Here is a 26578-nt window from a genome sequence, read left to right on the forward strand (position 1 = left end):
AGAGGTTTCCATTCCTCTCTCATCTAGAAAATCACTGGCAAACAAAAAGAACAAGAAGTAAGCTCAGACTCCATCTTCACTGACACTAGAAGATACTGATAATTCTGGGGAAATGGGAAGAGAAACGGGTGCTGGATTAAATACAGGGTTTAGATGAAAGTCTGCAGAGTGACCTTGGAGACCCCCACTTCCAGCCTTCTTCCATGCCCGGCACCAGATGTCAAATGCTGGCTGCAGTAGCAAGGCTGGGGGATCTTTCTTTGGATAAATTGAATCTACCCAGAGAAATGACCTAAGGATAATGACAATTAAGGGGCCTCCAGTTAAACAGGTGACCAGGCCTGAGATCTCCTGACCATAAAGTGGACAAGCCCCACCTATGTGCCACACCTTCCAGTCAGCTTAATGTTAGGGCCTTGCATATGTAAATAAGAGCAGATGGCCAAGGAGCACCAGGCATGCAGGAGAAGCCTCTAAGACAAGCATTCCAGAAAGTAAGTGTAGGGAAAATGGCAAGGAAAAACTTTAATAAGTAAACAGTGCAAAAACACTTCTCGGAACTCGGGGATCGGAGTCTCTAGGTTACAAAGGCCCTGACTGTCCAACACTTTCAGTGAGTTAAGATCCACACTGAGGTACATGACTGTGAAATTGCAGAATGCCTTGGAGCCCAGGTCATTTGGTGTAGGGTAGTGTTGGAGACACATCCTCCTTTATGCGTCAAGGAACCACCCTGGACACCAGACGTTTTTAGGATGGCTGGGTCAGGATAGAGTTGCCGCTCACTGTCCCTTTTCCCCATAGTGGAGTAATATCCACTGTGGCCCCTACAGCCTTGTACATTGTCCAGCACCACTTTGGCCGTCTCTTGCTCCCACAGAGACTTTTGTCTCCTGCACTTCGTTACTCTCTCCTGCCCTGTCAGCACAATCCCAGCCCATCAGAGACGTCTCCAATGTGTCCAGCTTTGAATGGAACCAGTCAGAGCTCCATTTCCTGTTCTTTTAGAAGTTACCTTTGTGCTAATTTGTAAATATAAATAGATATGTGAGCATTTTCTGCTTTCCAGCAGAATTCACCCTCTCCGTACTGGTCAATGCCTTGGGGTAGGACTGACTTCCTTCCCAAGCCTTGGCTCTGCCAGTATGTCCTATCTGCTACCATTTAATTATAAGATTACTATATGCCAGAGGCTATGCTAAGTAATTTACATATAATGTCTAAATAACTCTATAAACATCCTTTGGAAAGTTGCAGCACTCCCCGTTTTTCCTTGTGTCTGTATCTTTAGCCATTTTTCCACCTTAAATTCATGAAAGTTTTAACCTAGGACTTACATATGTGCAGGGGAATCCAGATGCAGATGTTATGAATAGAAGGAAATATTCCTTTACCCATAATGACTTTGAGCCCCAGGAGTTGACCCGGTGACTGCAGAAGAATTCTTGGATCACCTTGATGAAATGGAGAAGAGATTTCCACGTAAAAGATTTTACAAATGTAGTCCTAGTCTTCAGGCACTGCAGTAGATAATAGATATTACTAATTTTCTGCCTGAAACTGAAGCTTGAATCACCATTTCTAGACTGTATGTCTGCAAATTCTTGTTAGAAATATGATATTGATAAAGGTCATGTTAAATGAGATTTCTTAGTTCCGGATAAATTTGCATCAGGATAATGTACATGTTTTCTAGCCAGAGTCCATCACAATTAATAATCATTAACAATGAGCAAATTCATAAATTTATATTTGTCTCCATTGCTCTTTTAAATCAGTTTATCTCAAAATATTAAGGAGGTACAAATATTTTATTTATTTATTTCAAAATATTAAGGGGGTACAAATGTTTTAGGTTACATGGATTGCTTTTGTGATATTTGAATCTTGGCTATAGGTGTGCCCGTCACCAAAATAATGTTCATAGCACCAATTGGATAGGTTTTTTCCACCTCCCTCCTCCCACCTCTGCCTGGTTGATTTCCATTGAGTTTTATTTCCCTCTGTGCACATGTGTGCTCATCAGTTAATTCCAATTTAATAATAATTAGTATATGAGGTGTTTGCTTTTCCATGCTTGAGATACTTCACTTAGGAGAATGGTCTCTAGTTCCATCCAGATTATTACAAAAGGTATTAATTCATCGTTTTTATGGCTGAGTAACACTCCAAGGTATATATATATATATAACCACATTTTATTGATCTGTTCATGAATTGATGAGTACTTGGATTGATTCCACATCTTTGCAATTGTGAATTGTGCTACAATAAACATTCTAGTGCAGGTATTTTTTTGATGAAAAGTCTTCTTTTCCTTTGGGTAAATACCTAATAGTGGGAGTGGTGGATCAAATGGTAAGTCTACTTTTAGTTCTTTGAGGAATCTGCATACTGTTTTCCATAGAGGTTGTACTAATTTACAGTCCCACCAACATGGTATAAGTCTTCCTTTCTCTCTGCATCCATGCCAGCATCTATTGTTCTTGAACTTTCTAATAAAAGCCATTCTGACTAGGGTAAGAGGATATCTCATTGTGGTTTCAATTTGCATTTCCCTGATGATTAGTGACATTGAGCATTTTTTCATATGTTTATTGGCCATTTGTCTATCTTCTTATGAAGAGCTTCTGTTCCTGTCTTTTGTCCACTTTTTAATGGGTTGTTTGAATGTTTTCTTGCTGATTTGCTTGAGTTCTTTGTAGATTCTGGTTATTAGACCTTTACTGGATGTATAGTTTGTGAATATTTTCTCCCATTCTTTAGGTTGTCTATTTGCTTTGTTGATTATTTCCTTAGCTGTGCAGAAGCTTTTTCATTTAATCAAATCCTATTATCTATCTTGAATTAATTTTTATGAGTGGTGAGGGATTTGGATCCGGTTTCAATGTTCTGCATGTGGCTATCCAATTTTCCTAGCACCATTTATTGCATAGGGATTCTTTTCCCCAGTGTACATTGTGGTCTGCTTTGTCAAAGATCAGTTAGTTGTAGGTAGATGGTTTTATATCTGGGCTCTCTGTTCTGTTCCATTGGTATATGTCTCTATTTTTGTACCAATACCACACTGTTTTGGTTACTGTAGCCATGTATTTTAGTTTGAAGCCTCGTTATGTGATGCCTCCAGATTTGTTCTTTTTGCTTAAGATTGCTTTGGCTATTCAGGCTTTTTTCTGGCTTCAAACAAAGCATAGAATTATATTTTATAGATCTGTGAAGTATGACTTTGATAATTTGATGGCGATTGCATTGAATCTGTAAATCACTTTGGGTAATATGGGCATTTTAACAATGTTGATTCTGCCTATCCATGAGCATGATATGTTTTTCCATTTATTTGTATTCTCTGCAATTTCTTTCCTCAGAGTTTCATAGTTATCCTTATAGAGATCTTTCCTCTCCTTGGTTAAGTATATTCCTAGGTATTTTATTTTCTTTGTAACTATTGTGAATGGTATTGAGTCTTTGGTTTGACTCTCAGCTTAATATATAGAAATGCTACTGATTTATGTACATTGATTTTGTATCCTGAGACTTTGCTGAATTTATTTATCAATTCTAGGACACTCTTGGTGGAATCTTTGGGGTTTTCTAGATACAAGACTATATGGTCAGTGAAGAATGATAGTTTGACCTCCTCTTTCCCAATTTGGATACCCTTAATATTCTTCTCTTGCCTGATTGCCCTGGCTAGGACTTCCAGCACTATGGTGAATAGGAGTGGCGACAGTGGGCATCTTTGTCTTGTTTCGGTTCTTAGAGGGAATGCTTTCAACTTTTCCCCATTCAGTATGATGTTGGCTGTGGGTTTGTCATGTATGGCTTTATAATTCCAAGAAACATTCCTTCTGTGCCTACTTTGTTGAGGGTTTGTATCATGAAAATGTGCTGGATTTTGTTGAATTCTTATTCTGCGTCTATTGAGATGATCATATGGTCCTTGTTTTTGCTTTTGTTTACGTGGTGAATCATGTTTATTAATTTTCATTTGTTGAACCATCCTTGCATCCCTGGGATGAAGCCACCTTGGTCCTGGTGGGTTATTTTTTGGATGTGTTGTTGAATTCATAAAGCAGTGTATTTAAATGATGGTTTCTGCTTCCATTAGGTACTTACCATATCATATACTCGTTCCCAAGGATTATTGGGTTTTTATACATCATTTTGACATAATAATGTTCTCTTAGTCAAAATAGTTAAGTAAATAGTGACAATAAATGCCAGCTCTTAAGGAATGTGATCTAGGATTCATATGATATACATATGAGGTCTGTCCAGAAAGCATCCAGCCATTATTAATATGACAAGAATGGTGTTTTTCATAATAGATGGCTGGATACTTCCTGAACAGACCTCATATACCCATCATTTCAAATTTCTTTTGAAGTGATGATTTTTATTTCATAGAAAAAATACAATCATGTTACTAAGTACTTCACAAAACACTTCAAAGTAGAGAGAAAAACAAACTTCTGTACTTTACATCTAGCCCTTCCTTGTCTGTGATTATTTATATCCTTCTTAGAATTTTGCTTTCACTTCTAATAAAATGCTCTCACCTTCTTCACTTAGTTGAATATCCTTCTATTTTTTCCTAAGCTTCCAGGGATTCTTGGGCATTGGAGGGTTTGACCTGACCTTGGTACTCCTATGGGCACCTGTAGCACCAACGGCTTCTGTATCTTCTCTTTAACTCAGCACCTCTTTCCGTTACGAGGCTGCCTTCTTTTCTGGCTTTCTTTTTCCTCCTACCATTCAGGGCCAGTGTTTTCCCAACTTTGGCTGTCACCTTCCCTTTTTCACCTCTAATCCCTGCTTCTGGCTTTCCATTGCTATAGCAATTTGCTATCCAGGCAGTTTTACTGAGTGCCTCTGAGTGAAGATAATCAAATAGATGAAGATGCTGAGTAATATTATATTGAAATGTAGTCAAGAAAAGACTCTCTGTAGAAAGTTACTTTGATTAATTTAACATTGATACATCCCAGGGCCAAAGCCTTGACCTTGGCTCCCTGGCGTGTCCTGAGAAATTTTCTTCCTTAAGCCACATTCTTTCCAAACCAATTGCTAAAGTCATTTAATGATTTTACTACATGGGGATTATTGGGATAAGAACAAAGTTATAGCAAATGTGCATAGCCTATGTTTAAAAAATGGTCCTGAATGTACAGAGTCTCATGAAACAATGCAATACATGTCCCCACAGATTGTGCTTTTACCTCCTGTAGTTCTTGCCTGCGTGTAGGTATTCTGGCCGAGATCTTTAGCTGATCCCAGGTCCCAGGACAAATCTCTTCACTCTATCATCACCCTTCTCTTCTCTTTAAAATATTTTACTGTGTTTTGCTCAGAGCATTTCTGAGCATTTTATATATGTATAAATCTTGTCCTTTTAAATTTCTCATTTCTGAACCCATAGTTTTCATAGAACCCCTTTTCCTTTAGCTTTATCATTCTGGACCTTGTCTTCCACAAAAGCCCCCCATCACACGTTAGCAAGTTTCTTATTTATATATTTAGTTAGTTAAGTGGTGGAGGCTGGATTTGGTCTCTTGTCTCCTGGTCTAGTGCTCTTTGCCTTGTACCAGGATGATCCTGATACCATCTTACCTGAAAGCAGTCCACGCAAACATACCCGAACAATCAAAGGTCAGTCTTTTATTTGAATACAACTAGTTTGGGGTGAGGAAAAGAGATACTTGTCTCTATTTCTTTTCCCATTTTAGTTTATTCTCAACAGAGCTGCCAAAATAATCCTTATAAAACGCTAAGCCAGAGAGTATTACTTCTCTGCCCAGATCCCTGTGTGGCTTCCCATGTAACTCCGAGAAAAAGCCAAAGTCCTTACAGGTCCAAAGGCTGGGCCAGGTTTGGATGTCCATTTCCGGTCTGGTCTCCTCCCCTCCTCCTTTCTGTCTCTCTCTTCTCTCCAGCTGCATTGTTCTTGCTGGCCCTGATTCATGCCACACAAGCTTTTACCCTGGAGCCTTTGCTTCAGCTCTGGGCTTGGAGCACTTTTCTCTCAGGTATGCACTGGCCAGCTTTCTCATTTCCTTCAAGTCTTTGGTGGAATCTCACTTCTCTTGCCAGGCCTACCTAGACTACCCTACATAACTGAGCAACACGTCCTCCTTCCTGCCTGCCACATCCCAAGTACGTCCTCTCACTGTTGGCTTACTTGACTTACTCTTTTTTGCCGTGGAGTTACCACTTTGAGGCCTTCTTTATAATTTACTTTTATATTGGATTTAGTGTTTACTGTGTTATTCCTTCTACCATATATTATGTTCAATGAGGAAAATGATTTTTGTCTTCTTATTATTCTTCTTATTATTATTATTTTGACCTAGAACACTGTGTGGCATATATTGGGCATTCAGAATTATTTGCTGAATGGAAGTATTAATCTTACTCAATTGATGATTTGATTTAATGTTATCAACAGAATAGAAGGCAGCATTCCAGGATTTACCCATGTTGATTTTATATACCTTACATCAGAATCAACTTATGCCTTGATTCCGGTGTAAAATAAGTATGTCAATATAACGGAACTCTTTAACTCTCATATGTCCTAAAATAAGAATTAAAGGATTTAAATTAAGTAGACCCAAGTTTTGTTTTGTTTCTTTTTAACGGTATATTATTTTTGTAGATAATTTTCTTCTCTTGTGAAAATTGATTTTAAACGAGTCCCCATATTCAGTAGCACCTACGCCTAAAAAAGATGAAAAATCTCTGAGTAAAATAGAACAGAAAGTGGGGATGATTTCTCTTTCAGTTCAGTAGCCTGGGATTGTTTGGAATATTTCTCATACCTTCAGCTGACCAAAGTCATCAGTCTATTGTGAATGAAGAGAGAGAAACTGTAAGTCCTAGGAAAGCCTAGGGACAACCCAAATTAATTCATATTATGTTATTCTTAATATCTTACAAGAATCCCATAGCAGGAACTAGAGTATTTTGTTTGGTTTACAGTGTCTCTGAATTCAAATGGTTCATGTTTTCTCCTAGGTTGAGCCAGTCATTTGGGTTCTGTGACAAAGTAAGACTCCATTGTAAAGGCTGGAAAACTGTGGAATATCAGGGCCAGAGAGGACCTGGAAGGAACCAGGGAGGCGACCAGGCCAGCACAGGCTGCTCTCGTCACTGAGGGCCATGGGCAGTCATCAGTCAGTCCTGAGCAGGGCCTGGGGCATGAGGACATGTTTGCATTCCCACAGGGCTATGTCCTTCTTTTTTATTATTTATTGAATTTTTTTATTTATTTATTATGATAAAAAACAAAATTTACTACCTTAATAATTTTTAAGTGTACAGCTTAGTAGTGTGAAGTACATTTACATTGTTTACAACCAATATTCAAAACCTTATCATCTTGCAAAATTGAAACACCATACCCATTAAGCAATAACTCCCTATTTCTCCACCGTCCCCTGACCCATGGTTACCATTGTTCTACTTTCTGTTTCTATAAGCTTGACTCCCCCTACGTAGGGGAATCATACAGTAATTGTCCTTTTGTGACTGGCTTATTTCACTTAGCAGAATGTCCTCAATGTTACTCCATGTTATAGCATGTGTCAGAATTCCCTTCCTTATTAAGGTTGAATAATATCCCATCGTATGTGGGCGCCACGTTTTGTTTATCCATTCATCCTGGGAGGCTACAACCAATAAACACTAAGTTTTCCTGACCTCTCTACCCTCAAGCCACCCCCACTGGCAGGGATCATAGTTAATGGCACTTGTAAATGAAATTATAATGGATGTAGGATGTACATGAGATTATTCAGAAAGTGACATCAGAAATCGTTGGAATGACTCTTAGTTTAAAGTGAGGATGAGAGAATTAATGGGGGAACCGTTTGATGAAGAGTGAATATGCAATTTCACCATTTCTGCACAGCTACCATGGACTGCAGGTGTTTCATCACAGCAAAGAGCCCGGCATCTCCACTGAAAAGCATGCGTTGTGCATACAAACACATGCAAGCATGACCCTTCTCAGGAAAGGTCAGCTTTAAAGCTAAGCTACTGACTTCTCCGTATAAAAATATTCCTGAAAAGAAAAAAAAAAATAACTTTCATAAACAGTTCAGAATTTTCCAGACCACTTGAAGTCTTTAGGTTAAAAATGAAATATTATAAGCTTCGTTTGTTTGTGATTGCTTCTCCAGAATTTGTAAAGGGCTGGAATCCAGAAGCCTCCAGTGGATTTCTGCCTAGGTTTATTCTGTTCCTATGCTGTCTACTTTTTTCCTTTCTTTTCCTTTCCTTCCTTCTCTCCCTCCCTCCTTCCCTTCCTTCCTTCTGGTGTTTATTCACGGATAAGGTTATGCTATGAGAAGTGCTTCTTTATTTGTTCAAATCCATTGGAAAAAATAACGGAAAACAAGCTGTTTGGAGAAAATACATAATGAATGCAGTTTTCATATCTGAGATAGTGGTGGAGTAAACGTGTAAGACCAGCTCAGGTGGGACTGACACGTGATCCTCTCTTGCATGGGGGCCGAAAGGCAGATGTCCCACTGCCATGTATTACCCCTTCTCTGCCTGGCAGCTGCAGAATGACTGGTTGTGTAAGTTCTTACAGCTGTTAACAACATGCACTTGGGTTTCAGAATAATGGTTGCTTCAGAGTACAAACTGCTTAATAACTTCTCACAGGCATCTATTCTGTTACAGAATTCTGCATAAAATTAGTCAGATTTGAACATGACATCCTCAACATTTTTCCAAACCTTGCTTCCTGTCAGATTTATGTATTAGTTGCCACTGCAAATGCCTAAGCCATGCATTATCCTGTAGGAGCAAGTCCTGTTTGCAACATCCTCACTTCCCTTGTCATTGGCATCCTCTAAAAGGCTCATCACAGACATTCTGACCCCTCATTGGACTCACTACACTTCTAGCAAAGCCCTGTTCATAAAGGAAATGACAGTCTGAATATGAAGACATTAATATATCCGTGAGGGTTTACTATGGCATTCTTCCCAAGAGTGTGTGAATTTTTGTAATGGTCAATGCTGCAAGCCTCAGGAATGGAACACTAATGGTTTGATTTTAGATGTCTACAGTGGACCAAGGAAATAATTTTTTTCCATAAGGTGTAGGTTCATGAGAGCCCTAGAGCCATATCACACAGATGATTGTCTCTATAGAAGGCCAGTTAGGCCTTTGCTATGTTGTGGCTCCATCTGTGTGCAATTATATTAAATAAATTCATGAATCTGCGTCTTGTGGCTTTGCAGTTAATCATCCAAGAAATATTTGTGTACATTTTATATTTATTTTTTATATTATATTTCATATTTTGGCATCCATCAGTACTATTTACTGAGTTTTACAGAGATATACTACATATATTTCAGTGATACCACTTTATTCAGAAAGCTTATGGCATCTTATTTATCTTAGTTAGCTCTGAATAACTGAAATTTTTCCAAAAATCAAATAAAGGTCAAAATGTACTATCACAGTCAACAAAAAGCTGAAAAAAATCTTCAAAAGCTTACTCTGCAGGATCTGAAAGAAATTCAGAAAGAAAGATATCATCACGTTCTGGTCAAATGATAGTCTTTGGCATTAGTATGTAACCTCTTTTGTGACTATTTTGAGAATGCCCTGATTAGCCAGAATGTATAGGTCATGATGTGTTTGATTTAAAAAATGAATCTTCTTATTCTGAGTTATGCCCTTCCTTAATTATGATCTTTTCCGCATTTCCCAAGCTTAAATGAATATCAGAACCACGTGAAGAGGATTTGATATTAAAAAATCATCAGGACCCTATCCAGCCCCCTGACCCAGAATCTGCACGTCTCCCACTGAGAATGCACAGTTGTAACTTCCTCCCCAGGTGACTCTCATGCACCAGCTCAGCACGTACGGATAGACCAGTGAGAGCCACTAATGTCCACCATTGCCCAAGTTCAGAACCTTGTAGCAACCCCAGACTTCCTTATCCCCTTGCTATTAAGTTACTAGGTCCTGTTAACTTTACATTTACAATATCTCTCTGTCCATGACTAGATTTATTGGCATGAATGTTTCACCACTTAAATGGACTGTATTCTGGCATAATTTTGGCACTTATTAAATATTTGTTGAATGAATGATGAGGTGAATGAATGAAAAGATACCATAACAGACCTTGTTACATGCCTTGTTTACCTCTGGTTTTATTATGTTCCGTATTTCCCTTGATTACCAATATACCAACTCTACCAAAGAAAAAAAATGAAATTAGTTTGATATATGCTGATTTTATTAAACCCATACTGGTTCTTAGGGATTTCCCAGTTTTTCTGCATGATGCCCATTGCTATGCTAGTCCCTTAGTGAATACTCCTGAAATATCAAACATACTGATCTCAATATTTTGAAATTGCTTTTAAACCATTGGAACAGCTCGTGTCATTTTCCAGAATTTTAGGAACTCTTGTTCTATATTATGTTTCAAAGGTCACCAGCCATAGCTAAAGATTTTCACTTATGGATTATTTCAGTACCTATAAAATCAATTGACTTAAAGTCACTTGGAATTCTGGAATTCACTTAGAGTAGCCCTTATGTAATCCCTGCATTCACATTAGGATTTAGATCTCTCATTAGCAATTTTCACATTCACTAGAAACTCATTCTTCTTGTCAGAGATGACAAAAATATATTAAAAGATGGAAAGTTTTCACTTTCTCATTTTCATCCAATAGCATAATTCCATCACTGCCTTTGTAAATAAAAGCAGTAAATGCAGGCTTTCTTACTCCCAAAAGAAATTTTATAGTCTTTAATAATTTTTGTGCACTTAAACTGATTTTGTATTTTTGAATTTTTAAAATGTTACGAGTCCTTAATAATTAACACTTACTTAGTACTCACTGTATGGCAGGCATTGCTCTACATGTTTTGTACATACATATTAACTGATGATCAATTAATCTTCACACACACTCTATGGGATAGGTATTATCACTGTTTTACAGAGGAGAAAACCATGGAACAGAGAAGTTAAATAATTTTCCCAAGTTCCTACAACTCATAGATGTCTCAGTTGAGATTTGAACTCAGGAAGTCTGGCTTCAATATTCTTAACCACTATGCTATACTCCCTCTTTACTTAGCTGTCATCATTTATGTGCCATTTGTTCATATCTTTTGTCCATATCTTAGTACTATATGAATCCTTTGATGAGTGCCTTATGCATCCATATTAATTTTGACTTACTTGTACTTTCCTTTGTCACTAAGAGAATTTGTCAGTACAAAGGTGACATTACTTCCCCCACCCCTTATTTCCCCAGTCTCTTAGAACCAGTCTGTACCATGTGGAAAACACACACACACACACACACACATACACACACACATACATGCACACATGCACACACATCATAGGTTGAAAAACAAAATTGACCAAACATATTCAATTGAGTATTATTATCAGTTTCCACATTTTCTTCTCTTTTAATCGAATTGTGAATATGCTATTACCTAACAAAGAAAGCAACTAAAATTCCTCCCTGCTGTTCACACTTTTCAACTATTTATATAATCTTCTGTTTTTGGCAAAGAGTTTAGCAACTGTTTATGCCTTGCTGGAAAGTCACTGTTATTCTCACTCAACAAAAGAAAAAACTGTCAAGTGACTGATTTGTGGTTGTCTAGGATTTATCAAGACTAATAGTACAATTGAGTGTTTCTGATCTGACATCCAGACCTAGTCTCATAATATCCAGCATGCCCGCTCTCAGTTGGATGTGATTTAGGTGTGCCACTGGCTACTCTGCACAATTTACATACACACACACACACACACACACACACACATATATGTACACACACACATATACATGTATATACTGTATAGATGCAATGTGTGTATATATAAAATTCATTATACCTGTGTTGTTAAGAATTTATGAAGTCTTTTCTTACTTTAACGTGCAGAGGTTTTGAGCAGAAGTGCCCCTTCTGCTTGGTTTTTCAGATTTTACATCTCTCCACCTTTGGCAGGGCATTCTTTACCTCCCGGGTACCTGACTACCTAAATGTATGCACCTTGGGTCTTACTCAGAGCATGTAGCAGTGACCCATGGACATGGCCCTTTACACAAACCTCAAGACACTCGAAATGTTCATTTTTGTCACTTTTCTTAACCCTCTCATGACAGCCCTTTGTAATCATTTTAATTTGGGATTTCTGGGTAGAAAGGTAGGGCATGAGCCATATGGTACCACTGCAGATCCTGTGCTCTTACAAGCATGGCTTTGTTTTCTGAGTAAGAATATTATTAACAATACAAAGGAAGAGAAGGAAGAGGCATATGCTGAAGACTTATTATGGCAAAGTTATTTCCTTTACATTTTAAAACAACTTTATGAAGTAGAAATTGTTATATTTTTTCAGATGGGGAAATCAAAGCTTGGATCTTGTTGAAGTTCACACAGCTATGAAGTGACAAAGTTAGGATTCAAATACAGGCCTGTCTAACACCTTTGGTCTTTCTTCTTAGGAAGGTTACTGCTGAGACTTGCCTCTGTGTGTGTGTGTGTGTGTGTGTGTGTGTGTGTGTGTGTGTGTGCGCCGCGGGCAAAATGCTTACAAGGTTTCCATTGGCAAACATTTATTATTGAGGACCTACAAAGCCAAACTCCTTGTGCTTGTCACCTTTTGTGTACTGACATGATCAAAACCAAATCATTAACTGAATACCATTTACTGTGGTCAACTATGTTTGTAGTGGTTTACAGGTGTCCACCACCACACTAATGTCTCAAGCACATTTCCTTGACAATGTCACTTATCAAGGAAGGGGAAAAGCCAAGACCTGGGTGGCCTGACTCCAAAGCCTGTATGTCTCACCACTTTGCTGTTCTGAATAGAAATTAGGAAGGAAATTTTCTTACTTTTAACTTTAATACAGAGTAGTGCACAACAAGTTCTATAGATCGGCAGTCCCCAACCCCCGGGCCATAGACCAGTACCACTACCGCTCTGTGGCCTGTTAGGGAACCAGGTGACACAGGAGGAGGTGAGTGGCGGGCGAGCCAGCCGAGCGTCATCTGTGTTTACAGCTGCTCCCCATCGCTCGCATCACTGCCTGAGCTCCACCTCCGGTCAGATCGACAGTGGCATTAACTGCAGAAAAACAAACTCAAGGCTCCCACTGATTCTGCATTATGGTGAGTTGTATAATTATTTCATTATATATTACAATGTAATAATAACAGAAATAAAGTGCACAATAAATGTAATGCGCTTGAATCATCCCAAAAACATTCTCTCTCCACCCCGGTTCGTGGAAAAATTGTCTTCCATGAAACCAGTCCCTGGTGCCAAAAAGGTTGTGGACCGCTGCTATAAATGATTTGTGATGTTTTTCTTTTTAGCTTTTTTCAGCACTGCCATAGTGTGACGATAATATAAAAAAATACTTGTAAAATACCCAAAATTTGTAGGATTTTTGACCTAAGCACTCTGCAAATACGTGCCATTTAAATAACACTTTTAATTTCTTATAAGAGAACATAGTGAAGCTAGATCATATGCTAAGTAAAACCAACTTTATGTACTGCGAACTTAAGATCCTATCAGATAATACAAATTATGCCAACCTGCTAACCTTTATGAATTTTTCACTTGTGCTGGTCTTGAGAACTTCAAACTAAGGAGGACTTAGACTGCACCATAAGTTTAGAAAAGAAGCAGGCTTACTGTGTCTGATAAAAAATATTTATTTTAACCTATATTATTATCTCATGTAAAAGACAATCATTATCTTGTGTAAAAAAGAATCATTTTTTGTGCAAAATACATATGCCTATTGTCCTTGCCTTTTGAGAATTATTTTATCATTAACTCAGTGTTCTTCCTGTAAATAAATTGTTCTCTCAGGTGGTAAACATCACAAGACACAGTGTCCCTGAGAGACCGTGCACAAGGTGGCTTTGGTTAGCAGCTGGTGTGCTCATGGCTTTCAAATAATTTCCCTGGTTAGCACGGACCTCCTGGGCTCCAGAATAGCACATCTACCATTTATTTCACTGCACATTGCAGGCATCTCAAATACAAAACCTCCCAAACCGAACATGGTGTTTTCTCCCATCCTCTTAAATGCATGTCTCCAACACCGGCCTCATCCATGGCGCCATTTCCTCTCACCTCGATACTGAAACAGCACCCAAGCTGGCCACTTAACTATGCCACTGCCCCGCAGAATCCATTCTTCACACAGTGACTAGTGTGAAATTTCCAAAAACCACAGGGGATGAAGCTGTGAGTTCACTCAGAACGTGTCAACATCTTTCACTGGGATAAAGTCCAATGGCTTTGATTTGGTTTGTGGGACGCTTTCTGATATGGTCCCTGGTGAGCTCTCCAAAGTTGTATAAGCCACTCCCCTTCCCCGCTGCCCTCCAGCGAGCCCGTGTTTCTTTCTGTTTCTCTGATGAGAGTGCATGCTCTGACCCGTGCTGTCAACACGCACTGGCTCACTGCACTGGCTAACATCTTTCCTATCACCCATTCAGTGAGGCTTTCCTCACTCCAGACCATGTGAAGCTCCCTCAGTGATATAATACTTGAGAGCAATTGATGGTTCAATATCTGCTTTCCTTAGAAGAGGAAAGTTCTGTGTAGGCAGGTCACATGTATGAATGAACCATATGGGAAGGCAGTATGTTAATACTGTTTGTGTATTTTGTAGATTAAATATGCATATGTATTTGTAGATAACTTAATTATAAATGATTCACTGAGTTTATGAAACATGGAAATGGTCAAACATATCATCAGTCTCAAAACTATGTTAAGTGCTTACTAAGCCCTAGACACAAGGAAGAATTCAGTCATTTAAGGAATAATAAATGTCTGTGCTGTGTTAGATTTGAGAGCTACAAGGCACAAACCGTGTCTTCAAGTTTTAGAAAATTTGGTTGTGAAGGTAGACATCCTAGTTGTGAAGGTGACACAAAGATCTGTGGGATGTGGGTCAACTTAGTCCTGGGGTACCGGTTCTGAGGATTTACTCTTACCTATGAGTTACTTCACTGTGAACTGCTTTGAAAGTTCTTTAATACCAGTTCTGACTTGCTTTCCTCTCCCTTTTCTCCTCGTCCTCACTCACTTTTCTGAACAGAAATGTAAGATTTATCTAATTTCCTTCATTTGGCATCATGACAGCATAAAGTCATCAGGGTAATCACCGTAAAAGGACTTTGTTTTCTTTTTTATCACCCAGCACATTTTTATTGTCAGAATGGTTACTAATGATTCATTTTTATTTACTCTAGCTGGGGAAGTTTTGCAAAAATCTTGTGACTATTTAGAAAAAAAATGCTTTAAATTATGCATTCTATCCTACCCTGCCGGCCAGTGAACACGCCACAGACTGCAGCCTCATGACGCTGGTAGACTAAGCCTTGAGGGACAGGAAAGATCTGTTTTGCCCCGTGCCAGCTGGAGCCTCCTGGCTCCAGAACCCGTCACCTCCTCCCAGCCCATGCTCTGCACCAGAATGTCACAGCAAGGTTGTATTTTTCTCAGATTTGATTGGAATATTTCTTCTGAGAGGGCTGAGATCACAAAGATACAGATGATTAGTCTATAAACTCTTGGGCTCTTGAGATGTTTTAAAAATAAGCATTATTTTATAGCTTTGTTAAACTAAATTTAAATATTTTAGAAGTGTATTTAAGAGTAAATGTAAGAAAAGAAGAGAGGTAGGAGAACAGTAAACATTAAATGGACTATAAAAACAAAAACTATGATATAACGGATGAGTTCTTTGGGAGCTCATGAGATCTTATAAAATCCTGGGGTGAGAATAGAGCCAGGGAGATTTGGGATTAGAGAGATTCTCATTAGTGTGCAGATTTAGCCCCTCACTAAGCGCCAAGTATGGTAACATCTTCTCCCCTAAACTCAGAATGTGTTTCTCATAATCACATTCAAAAGCCAGTTTGATAAACGTCTGTTGGTTGTGTGAACGTTGTGTTGGCCAGCAGCGTGTAAATTGTAGTTCTTGCTACTCATGAAGCTCATTAACACTTCAAATTCACGTTCACTGAGATATCAATATTATAATCCTAAAGTCAAATAAAATGCTGTGAGCTTCTGAAGTAGGTTCTGATTAGAGTTATTCAAATAGGCCCATGACTTAGAACTGTTAGGAGGCAACAGTTCTTCATGCAACAATTAAAACTTGAAAAACTAAATAAGTGGTTGTAAGGTGATATCATAAATATGTGTGTGTGTGTGTGTGTGTGTATAAAAGTCTGTATGTACTTTCAATGACATATTCGTATGCAAATATAGTTGAGGAACTTTTCATACTGAAGGGACGATAATCTGGAAACTGCTTTGGAATAATGGTGGTTATCATTTCTTTCTCTTGTGATTATAAGTTCCCTTTTGAGTTATCTTGGAGAAAAAGCAGGTGTTCAGTGCCTTTATGCGACTCAGCCAGCTAGTGAAGAGAGAAGTGTGTCCCCAATGGGTGTGAGCTGAGAGATGTTTAAACTGAAGTCGGTAGGCAAAGATTTTAGGCAGTTTTATCTAAGATTAAAGGAAATGACTAAGATTATTAAAGTGAGTAAAGGTGTGATATATGCATGAAACAATGCTCTGCAACCTTTCATGGATTAGAGATGGGTAGGAGAAATACCTCCCCTTTGATCATTTTGTCATAAAGGTTAACCACGAGTCATTCCCTCCAGAGCATTATCCAAGAGTGAATTCTGAGCTGAGTTGATCCAGTGAGGCTGTATCTAACCATCACAGTTTGAGGTGAGCATAAATGTTTGGCAGATGTATTACTACTCTCCTTCTCAGACTTTATAAAAAGTCAATGGACATTTGTATTTCAATAAGTCATTGTACTTTAAGCAGAAGGATAAAATATGAATTTTAAATGACCATATCAGGATTAACTAGGTTTGTAAAATATAGTATCCCTCTTATATCAAACTTTGCAAAGCATACAAAGAGAAAGAAAAACAACTAGACATTAATTTGCACTAATAATTTCCCAAGTATTTTATTTAATTAAAAATGATTCCCCTGCAATATTGCTTTTATTTATCATTGCCATTTTAGAGATGAGAATACTTTGTTCTGGTAAAGTACTCTTGCCTAGGGGAACTTAACTAATAAATCATGATTCAAATCTTTATGTATTAGCAGTTCATCCACTTTCTAATCCTCCATGCTATCTCTCTGAAAGAATAATTTCTTTCTCTCTTTTTTTATTTTAAGAGGCAGGTTCTTGCCCTGTCACCCAGGCTAGAGTACAGTGGAGCACTCACAGCTCATTGCAGCCTCAAACTCCTGGGCTCAAGCGATCCTCCTGCCTCAGCCTCCCAAGTAGCTGGTTCTACAGGCATACACCATCACACTCAGCAAACTTTTTAATTTTTTTTTTTCTATAGAGACAGAGTCTTGCTATATTGCCCAGGCTGGTCTCGAACTCCTGGCTTCAAGCTATCCTCCCACCTTAGCCTCCCCTCACTCTTGCTCTCCCTGAGGAAGCAGACAGGCCCAGTGACCTCTGATGTCTGTGAACTAATGTGTTAAAGATGTTTAGATTCTTTATAAAACAGTCTCTGAGGCCAGGCTGAGTCAAAACAGGCTGAAAGTTATATAGGTGTTTTTTGTTGCTGTCTTTTTGTGGATTTTAGCTCTGGAATGACACCAAAGCCTATTAATACATATCTGTGGCCCGCATAAGCTATAAAGGCCTTTATGTGAAAATTGTGGAGGTGAGCTTGGACTGCAGCCTATTTTTTTGTAGCATGGAAATTTCTCAAAGCAAATGTCAGGGCTTTGAATACTCATGAATCAAAACACAGACAGAAATAAAATTTGAGATATTTCTTGGAACCAAAACTAGAGGACAGAAAATAATCCCCTTCCCATTCTTCCACATCTCAAGGAGATTGTGCTTTGTATTCCCCATTAATTTATTTGTAAAATATTCAGCTGTTCTTTTAGAAATATTTCAGTTCTTTTTATTTTATATTTTGGGTTGTTAGAAAGCAGATATGTTGCACGCTTCCTTCTTATTCCTGCGGGAAACTTATAATTTTGACACTTAGGAAAAAAGTGCTATGAAGCTCTTTAAATTTTCTGGGTAAGTTATAGTTATTTTCTGCACTTTATGTGTTGTTTCCTGAGCTACAGCCAGTTCTAGGGTTGATACTGGAAGTTTGGGGGTGCTAGTTTTTTGCCTCTTCCTCCTAGATTCTATCTGATGGAAATACAGAGAAAAAGGAAGGTTGAAGCTTAAGCTTTATTTCCGATGGATATTGGCATCTTTGAAAATCCAGGTCTTTCTGGTAAAGCTGGGTTTGAACACATGGCTGGTGGAGACATCTGGGCTCCTACTAACTCCTCAAGCCTGCACCTTCGCATGCTTACAAAGAAGCTGCGGGCACGTCCACTTCCATGAGCCAGGGGAAGGTTGACCTCAGCTCTACCTCACACATCCTGGCACAGGCAAGCAGGAATCAGAGCACGGTGACCTTCCTGGCCACCCTCGGGCAATTGAGTCTTCAGCCTCACCTCCACGTGCTGAACAGAGCAGCGAGGTAGGTTCTGGTGGCTTCCTGGAGATCCTCTGTCATCCACAGACAGACAGTGGCATGCTGCCTGTTTCCCCTCCATCATGCAAGGGGCCAGCCTCTTCCTAGTCAGCTTCCTGCAGCTTTTTTTCCTTTTGATGAAAAATATGGTGACAAGAGTGACAAAGGTAGTCAGAGAATCCCTCTCCTCCCCACCCCCAAAAAACACAGAGAGGACTTTTCTTCTCAACAAGAAATGTATTCATTTACAAGCTGAGGCAAGAACATGAGGAGGCACAGGGCTGCCCGTGCGGTAGGAGGGGAAATTGTAAACCAGCTGCAGTGAGAGAGAGTTCACAGTCGGCAAGACTGTTTAAATTAGCTGTAGTCACTTAATAGTCTTCATTTTATTTTTCTGTGTATCTATCTGCCTGTCTCTCTGCTCTGCACTGCTTCCCTTCTCAGTTTCTCTTAACCCCTAAACAGCAACAAAGTCATTTTTCCAGGCCTTAATTCAGGAATTACAGCCACCGTCACAAAGTATGTTCTGGCCAAGAGAAACATTTCTCGGACTGAGATATAAAGAAACTTTCTCACTTGCTAAGCAGCAAAAGAAGCTTCATATTTAACTTAAATTTTACAGATCTTATTTAACCAATCTGATTTTCCCACACATGCTAATGATACTTTTATTAGCCCAGTAAATAAGCTTATGCCTTCTGATTTTATTTTCTTTTAAAGTTATTTAAGTACAGAGCTTTCTGAAATTTGATTTTTAAACATCTGATCAGACCCATAGATGGGCTACACATCTCTGTTCTCTTAATTCAAAACATGTAGCATTTTTTAAATCCCATGCAAATACTGCATGAAAACTTTTGAACACATTATTCCATTTGCTAATTTTAAACAAACTTGATTTAAGCATGTATGCAGATTGTTTCATTTGCTAGTTAAAATACCATCCCCTGCAGCTCCCTGTGAGTAGACAGGGACTGTATTTATGAAACTCTTGTTTAGAATATTGATCAGCCTTCACTCTGTCCAGTTTACTGTGTGTTGTGTTAGAGATGAGGTAATGCATCCAAAAGTGCCTCTCTACTGTGTGGAGGTATTTTTATTTTGCTAACAAAGAATTCATGGACTTCCAGTACATGGCACCAGTGCATGGCATGTGGGAGAAGCTCAACAAATAATTATTGACTAAATCAATGCTCACTAATTCAATATGTGGCCGTAATCAAACTGTCTATAGAAATGTTCAGTTGTCCTTTTCATTTTTCATTTTCAGGTGTTATACAGCAGTGATTCAGTATACAATACTCTTACTTCTGTAAATGTAAGATGATTTTGAAAATTAAAAGGAAATGAAAGATCAATGAGGCACTTGGAAAAATATTTTTTAAATTGTCTTGTGTCCTGTTTTATGACAAAAGGAACCAAAATGCCACTGAACAGGGTGTACAAGCTTGGGAAAATGCTGCTATTAACAGTTACAGCTTGCATTTCTGCAGAGCATTACCATTTGGAAAAAACTGCACAGGGTTTGGAAATGTAGAGCAGTGGAATGAATACACATGTGTACATGTATGTGATATTTCTCAAATGCACAGACCACTTTGTAGAAAAGAAATCTGCTTACAAATCCATGTTAGACCTGTAGATGTTACAAGAAACAAAAACTGTTATCTTAGTGAGTTACTGAAGCATCCTCATAAGTGAGAACTGAAAAAGTATTAATTCTCATGAATAGTCACTGTACTGATTACAATGAGGAACCAAATTTAATATCTACTGAATCACTCAGCTGAGTGAAAATGGCCTCCTACCTGTGTAGAAATCTTTCTGCCAAAGATGATTTAAAGTGCAAATTGCAAGCATTGTTCATGAAAAAAAGTCACATATTAGTGCTTGGAAATTACACAAAACTATGTATTTCTGACTATGCATCTGAAGCAGTATATAAGTCCCCAATAAATGCATCACTTTAGAAACAAGATTATGTATATTCAGATGCCTTAGTGATAAATATAAAATAATAGAAATGCTTTTATTTTTATTAAAAAAACATTTTAAGTATCATTAATTTTAAAATAGCCAGTTCTCCTTGAGGTAGGTATAAAAGTTTCCTAAGAAGATTACTTTAGCCATTTTGAATAAGCTTAAACTTTGTAATTTTTAAAAAAGTCTTTATAATTAAAAGAAAGTAGAGATCGCAAATTTTCCCTATAACTATTCCAGCTTTTCTGACCCTCTCTTTAGGAAATTCTTTACATTTTATCCAAATTCTTCCTGATGCATCTTAAACTTGAAGTTCCTTTATTTCTCCAGGGAAGATAGAAAGCAAACGATTGGTATCCCTTATTTAGCAATCTGAATTTTTGGCAGGCTGAATTGCTGGATCAAAACCAAAAAGATTAAATATAATGGGAATAAACATAAAATCCTATATTTAAATTTAAAAAGTTATGATACAGATAAAAGACAAGAGAAGCGCTGATTTACATGGGGAAAAAAAAGGTCTGAGAATTTTGGGTGGCTGCAAACTCAAATATAAGCCCATTGTAGGATGTGGTTGCTAAAAACCTAGCTCCCTCTCTTGATCTCAGTTGGCGTAATTGAAACAGTCTCCGCATCACAGTAGGTATTATGCTATTATGCTGGGAGCTGGTTAGAACACAGGTGAAAATAGTAAGTTTGGTTATGTGTGTCACATTGAACGTTACGCAAAAGCCTGACATTCAAGTATGTATCTGTGGACTAGCCCTGGCCTCATCTTGATCATCGGTTTGGACCAACTGTTAAGCAGCTTTCTCAATCTTCTTCATTGTAGTTGGTGACAATGCCCCTTCTGGTAAAATTGCATTGGTCTTCCCTCCCCAGGACAAGCTTCTCCCCCTGTAATACTTCCATTACTAGCAATATTGGCCTAGCATCCACCCAGGTAGAAAGCTCTGGTTTTCTTTACCCTCTCCTTCTCCTTTGCCTCTGCTTTTCTGGCATTTCCTAGCATCATAGACGGGGCTTACACACTTCATTGTCTTGCCTATAGCTATCATCATCCTGTTCTTTTGTCTCTTGTATTCCGTTCATAGCTGAGCTGAAAGAATCTGGTCATGCCATTTCAACATGCTAAAACGATGATTTAAAATGACTGCTTAGAAAGTGTTATTTCTTTTCATTTTAAAGTCAAGGCTGTGGCAGAATTCACCAAGCATGCAGTCTTTTCTTGGGGGGAAAAAAGAAACAAGATTACTCTGAACTAATATTCCCAACTGGAGTTTTCATAACCGCTTAAGTAAACGGATGGGCTGTCAGCTGAAAGTTCAGAGTAATTGAGTCCCTAACAAGCATGTTATTGGGCCCTGCGTCCGAGAATGTAATAGAGTAACACAGTTTTGAAGTTTTATGTAAGTAGCTGAAACCGGCTACAGGTTTTATGTCCTGAAAAATGATAGCACTTTGTCTATTTTCATAAGGAAAAGGGGTGTCATTTCCATGTCCTCAAGAGAGAGACACTGGCTCAGGACCAGGAAGTAAAAGTTCAAAGGCCTTGATTGGTAGGTCACTCTTTCATCGTTGGTCACCCTTAAGCCTTGAATCCCTGCACGAGAGCTCTGAGCTGGCAGAACAAATGGTCCTGTGGTTCCAGAGTTCCAGTCTTTTATTTTCTCTCTGGCAAAGTAAGTTGCTTTCTGTAAGTGGAGCTTATTCAATTGAATTAGGCCTTCTCACCATGTCTTCATTAAAAATAGATAGAGTCCCTGTTACAGGACATCAGTGCATTGTCCTAGTGTCCTAGACGTTATTGTGACATAGCTGTATTTAAAAATGAATTTTACTCTCTGAAAACTTCATTGCAATGAAGCGGTTTTTGCTTTGTCCCTCAAAAATATATCTAGTCTAGAAACTTAGGACCTTAAAATTTTTTAAGCATGATGTGATCCACCATTATTGACCTTAAAACCAAAATTTATTCTTTACCTAGAGTAGCCCTGCTGTTTTTCTTTTTTTTTCCTTTCAAAAACTGCGAGGTTTTGTCTTGTTTTTGTTTTATTTTGTTTTGTTTTAATTGATCTTCAGTCTGATACTTGAGGCCCTGATTTCTTCTTTGGTTTTCACAATCTGAGCATTGAACCAAAATAGTAATTGGATTCACTTGATTTATTCTTACTTTAGACCATTCTTTTTAAAAAAAAAAAAAAAAAAAAAACTCAAATATTTTATATCATTTGGCTGAGATCAATTCTGTGATCAGTGTACTAGGCTGTTATAATTCAATATTGAGTTCACACTGCCAGAAAACTGTATTAGCTACATTAAAAAGTATAATGACTATACTGATTTCAGCAATTGACCACCAGTTTTTTTCCATCTCCATTTCCAAAAATAAATGGCTGGATTTTTGTTTTATTTTCTATTCTTTTACAGATTTCTCTGAAGGTATGTGCTTACGAATCCACTCATAAACAAACAGAAAGTAACAACTTTCAACTTATTGCCCATCTGTAACATCATCCTAGAGAACACAGACATTTCCTAATAAGAGTTTCTCCAGAAACACAATATAAGATATTTGAGTTGAAAGATGAACTATGAGTAGTCCATTAGGATAGCATTTCTCAACTTGAGGATATAGTGTCAGACTCTCAGTGAGCCACCAGGTTCAACGAAGCATCCACTGATGGAGATAAGAGCAGAAGTCCTTAATGTACCTGACACATCAACACAGCTGATTACAAGCTTGTCCAAAAGCAATCCTTAGCACCTATTACTCTTACTCAAAATCAATTGCCATTAAGTTGTAAGTAAATCTTCAGAATTGTAATTAAACCCTAATGTTCAAATCCACTAAAAAGCAAGTTCATCATTTACTGCTCTATATAACCACTTTAATTGTGCTCTTAGTTATTTTCCATATTATTACCATATTTTCCTCCCTTTCAAGCTATATTAATAATTATCATCAGGCATATCATATATTAGAAAGTCTTGGAAAAAAAGCATAAGTCGATAAGCTTTTTCTCCCTACTAATGTCTAAGTTATTTTGCTAGGCATGAATTATTTCTGTTTTCTGTGTTATGGCACAAACTAATGTTATTAGTTGTAACATTTGGAAATCAGCATTGAAGTACTTTTTAAATGACTCATTTGATTTACCAGCAAGGGAACAAAACTGCATTTCTAAAGCTAGACAAATTTGATAAGCACAGTTGTACTACTTGGGAGTTTGTTGACTTTTGTTAGAAAGCTAAAAGTGGCAGCAACAAAGCTTTTTCCCAAATGGGTTAGATTTTCTATATGTGGTATCACGAGATGCAAGATGCATTGGCAAAGAATACATTCTGCAAGATGTTTATGTTTACAAGAAGCACAGTTTGTATCCATACAAGAATATCCTTATTGTGAACATAACAGTGGTATTGTTGTACTGGTATATAGGTTCTGGTCTGAAATCTGTGAATTTATTGTTATGCAATGCATTTGTCATTGGCAAAAAAAGCTCGTTTTAGTTCAACGTCTGTACAACTGTCTTCACTGTTTCAAACTTTTGAGAAAGTACAATTTCAGACACATTTAGGGCCATTTCACAGTTTGATCCCTCGCTATTTCATTTTTAATAGCTAAAATTCCAGTGTCATGGAGAAAATTTCTAGAATACACCATTAAAAGAAAGTCTTTTAAGAAATATAATATAGAAGGCCCTTCATATCCGTGGGCTCTACATCCAGTGATTCAACCGTGTATCAGAAATATTTGCAAAAATATTGTGTCTGTACTGAGCATGTGCAGACGTTTTTCCTTGTCACTATTCCCTAAACAATACAGTATAATATTATTTACATGACATTTATGTTGTAATAGGTGTTATAGGTGATCCAGAGAGGATTTAAAGTATATGGAGAGATGTACATAGGTTATGTGCAAATACTATGCCATTATAGATTAGGGACTTGAGCATCCCTGGATTTTGGTATCCTTAGGGGGTCCTGGAACCGGTCCCCCACAGATTCCAACGGATGACTGTAGTATTATTTTGAGTAACTGAAAGGAGAATATGTCTTTCAAATATTTTCCCTGTCTTAAGGTATTGACATATTCAACTAGACCTCTACTTTTTAAATCATTTATCTATGTTTTATTTTTATAAAGCATAAAATCCTAGGATTTATTTAGGTATTTGAAAATCATGTATTTCCAAGACGTTTGCTTACTTTCTTTGTGTTATAACAGAGCATTTTCTAACTTCTCTTTCAATTACCCAATTCTCCAAGCCTGTGAGATTTGTAAGTAATCTTGGAACTATATTCAGTATTTATTCATTTGGGTGGAAGAGATTAGAATTTTCTTTAGACAAACGAGTCAACCTTACTTTAACCACTTCACTCTAAAATGGCAAAATTAGCTCCCCTGTTGTTGAAACTTGGATTGTATACCTGTAGAAATATATTCTGATTTAAACATCAGTGCCAAAATATAGTTCTGTTTTTTTTATTTTATTCTTCATCTCTTTAATTTTACAGATAGTCCCATACTTTTGAATACCAAGTTATATCAGTTTCTTTTAATAATACATTATTTTTAAGAGACAGACCCTTGCCTGAATCGCATAATGTCTTTATACTAAAAATCATTGGTTAGTTCATGCTTCATCTTTTTAATTAAACAAAAGAAAAATCTATTTTGAAGTGTATTTTACCTGGATGCATTTTTAAAATTTAAAGTTTAAACAATTTTCTATTTAATGTTTGTTCCATCTCTTGATTTTCATTAGAACATTTTAAGTCTCACAGAAATAAATCAATGTTGAGATAACCACTTTAAGGCTGTCTTCTTTTTTCATTCTTTAAAACTAGTAATTTTCCATCTCTGACTCTTTACATGAAAGGCATTTGCAGCTCCTGGGACATTTCAGCTGTTGACACTTTAGAAACCTCCAACTCTGTGTAGGTGTCTTGAAGTAAATTTGAAACATGGAGGTGGAAGAAAAGCCATATGTCCCTAAAAGTTTTATTTAATTTTTTAAGTGGAAGGAGAGCTGCAAGTACAAAAGGAGAAACAGCAGCTCATATGAGGAGGAAAGTTGCTAGGAGGAGAACCAGAGTCTCTATTGTTAAAAAAAATATTCTTAGCTGAACAAAACATAACAAAAACCAAACCATTGTTTTTACTAATTGATGAATATGCCAAGTTTTAAAACCAGGTACAAACTATGCTGCTTCTTTTTGATGGATCAAAGTGTATTTCAGAGATAAGTGTACTACCTGATAAATTTTAATTGTACTTAATAAATTAACTGATTTGTTTAAACTCAGAGAATGGACTCCAGTTTCAATCATCCTGCTTTGAGAAGAGTGCTTTCTTGCAGCAATGTGTATTTCAGTGTCCCCAGTATGAAATACATCCTGAGGAAACAGGTGTCATCTCTGGGACCCCCATGATTTTAAAATAGGTTGATGGGTAATGAATAAGGGGGCAGAAAGGTGGACTTTTCTCTGAGTATTGGCACATATATACAACTACTGTATAATCTTCTAAGTGTTGCACAACTGAGCACAATTTTTTAAGAAGATCCAGGGCACAGAAAGCAAAAGAAGCTTCATTTTTTTCTATGTGTGTCTATAGAAAGGAGGATTGGGGAGGGCAGAAATCTGAGAACAAGAAAATAACTTTTCACAAGGAAAATAACTTTTCTGTGATTTTCCAAATAGCACACCATTTAAGCAGAAGAGTCAAAATAAAAAGCGAGATACAACAAACACAATTAAGTAAATAAAATAAGCCAAAAGACTTTATGGATAAAAATTCTGTTATAAATCACTTCCACTTATGTTTTTGGGAATATTCCTCTTTCAAGTCATCCTAGCATTTTATCATCATCATCATCAAAATGCATTTTGGAACATTTCCTATGAGCTGGGTGCTTGGAGGTACAAGAAGGTATAAGATGTGTTCTCTGCCCTCTAGTGATTCCAGCCTGTTTTTATTTTTTGTGCTATAAAAAAAAATGCA

Source organism: Lemur catta, chromosome 25 (assembly GCF_020740605.2).
Source record: "Lemur catta isolate mLemCat1 chromosome 25, mLemCat1.pri, whole genome shotgun sequence".
Lineage (NCBI taxonomy): Eukaryota > Metazoa > Chordata > Mammalia > Primates > Lemuridae > Lemur > Lemur catta.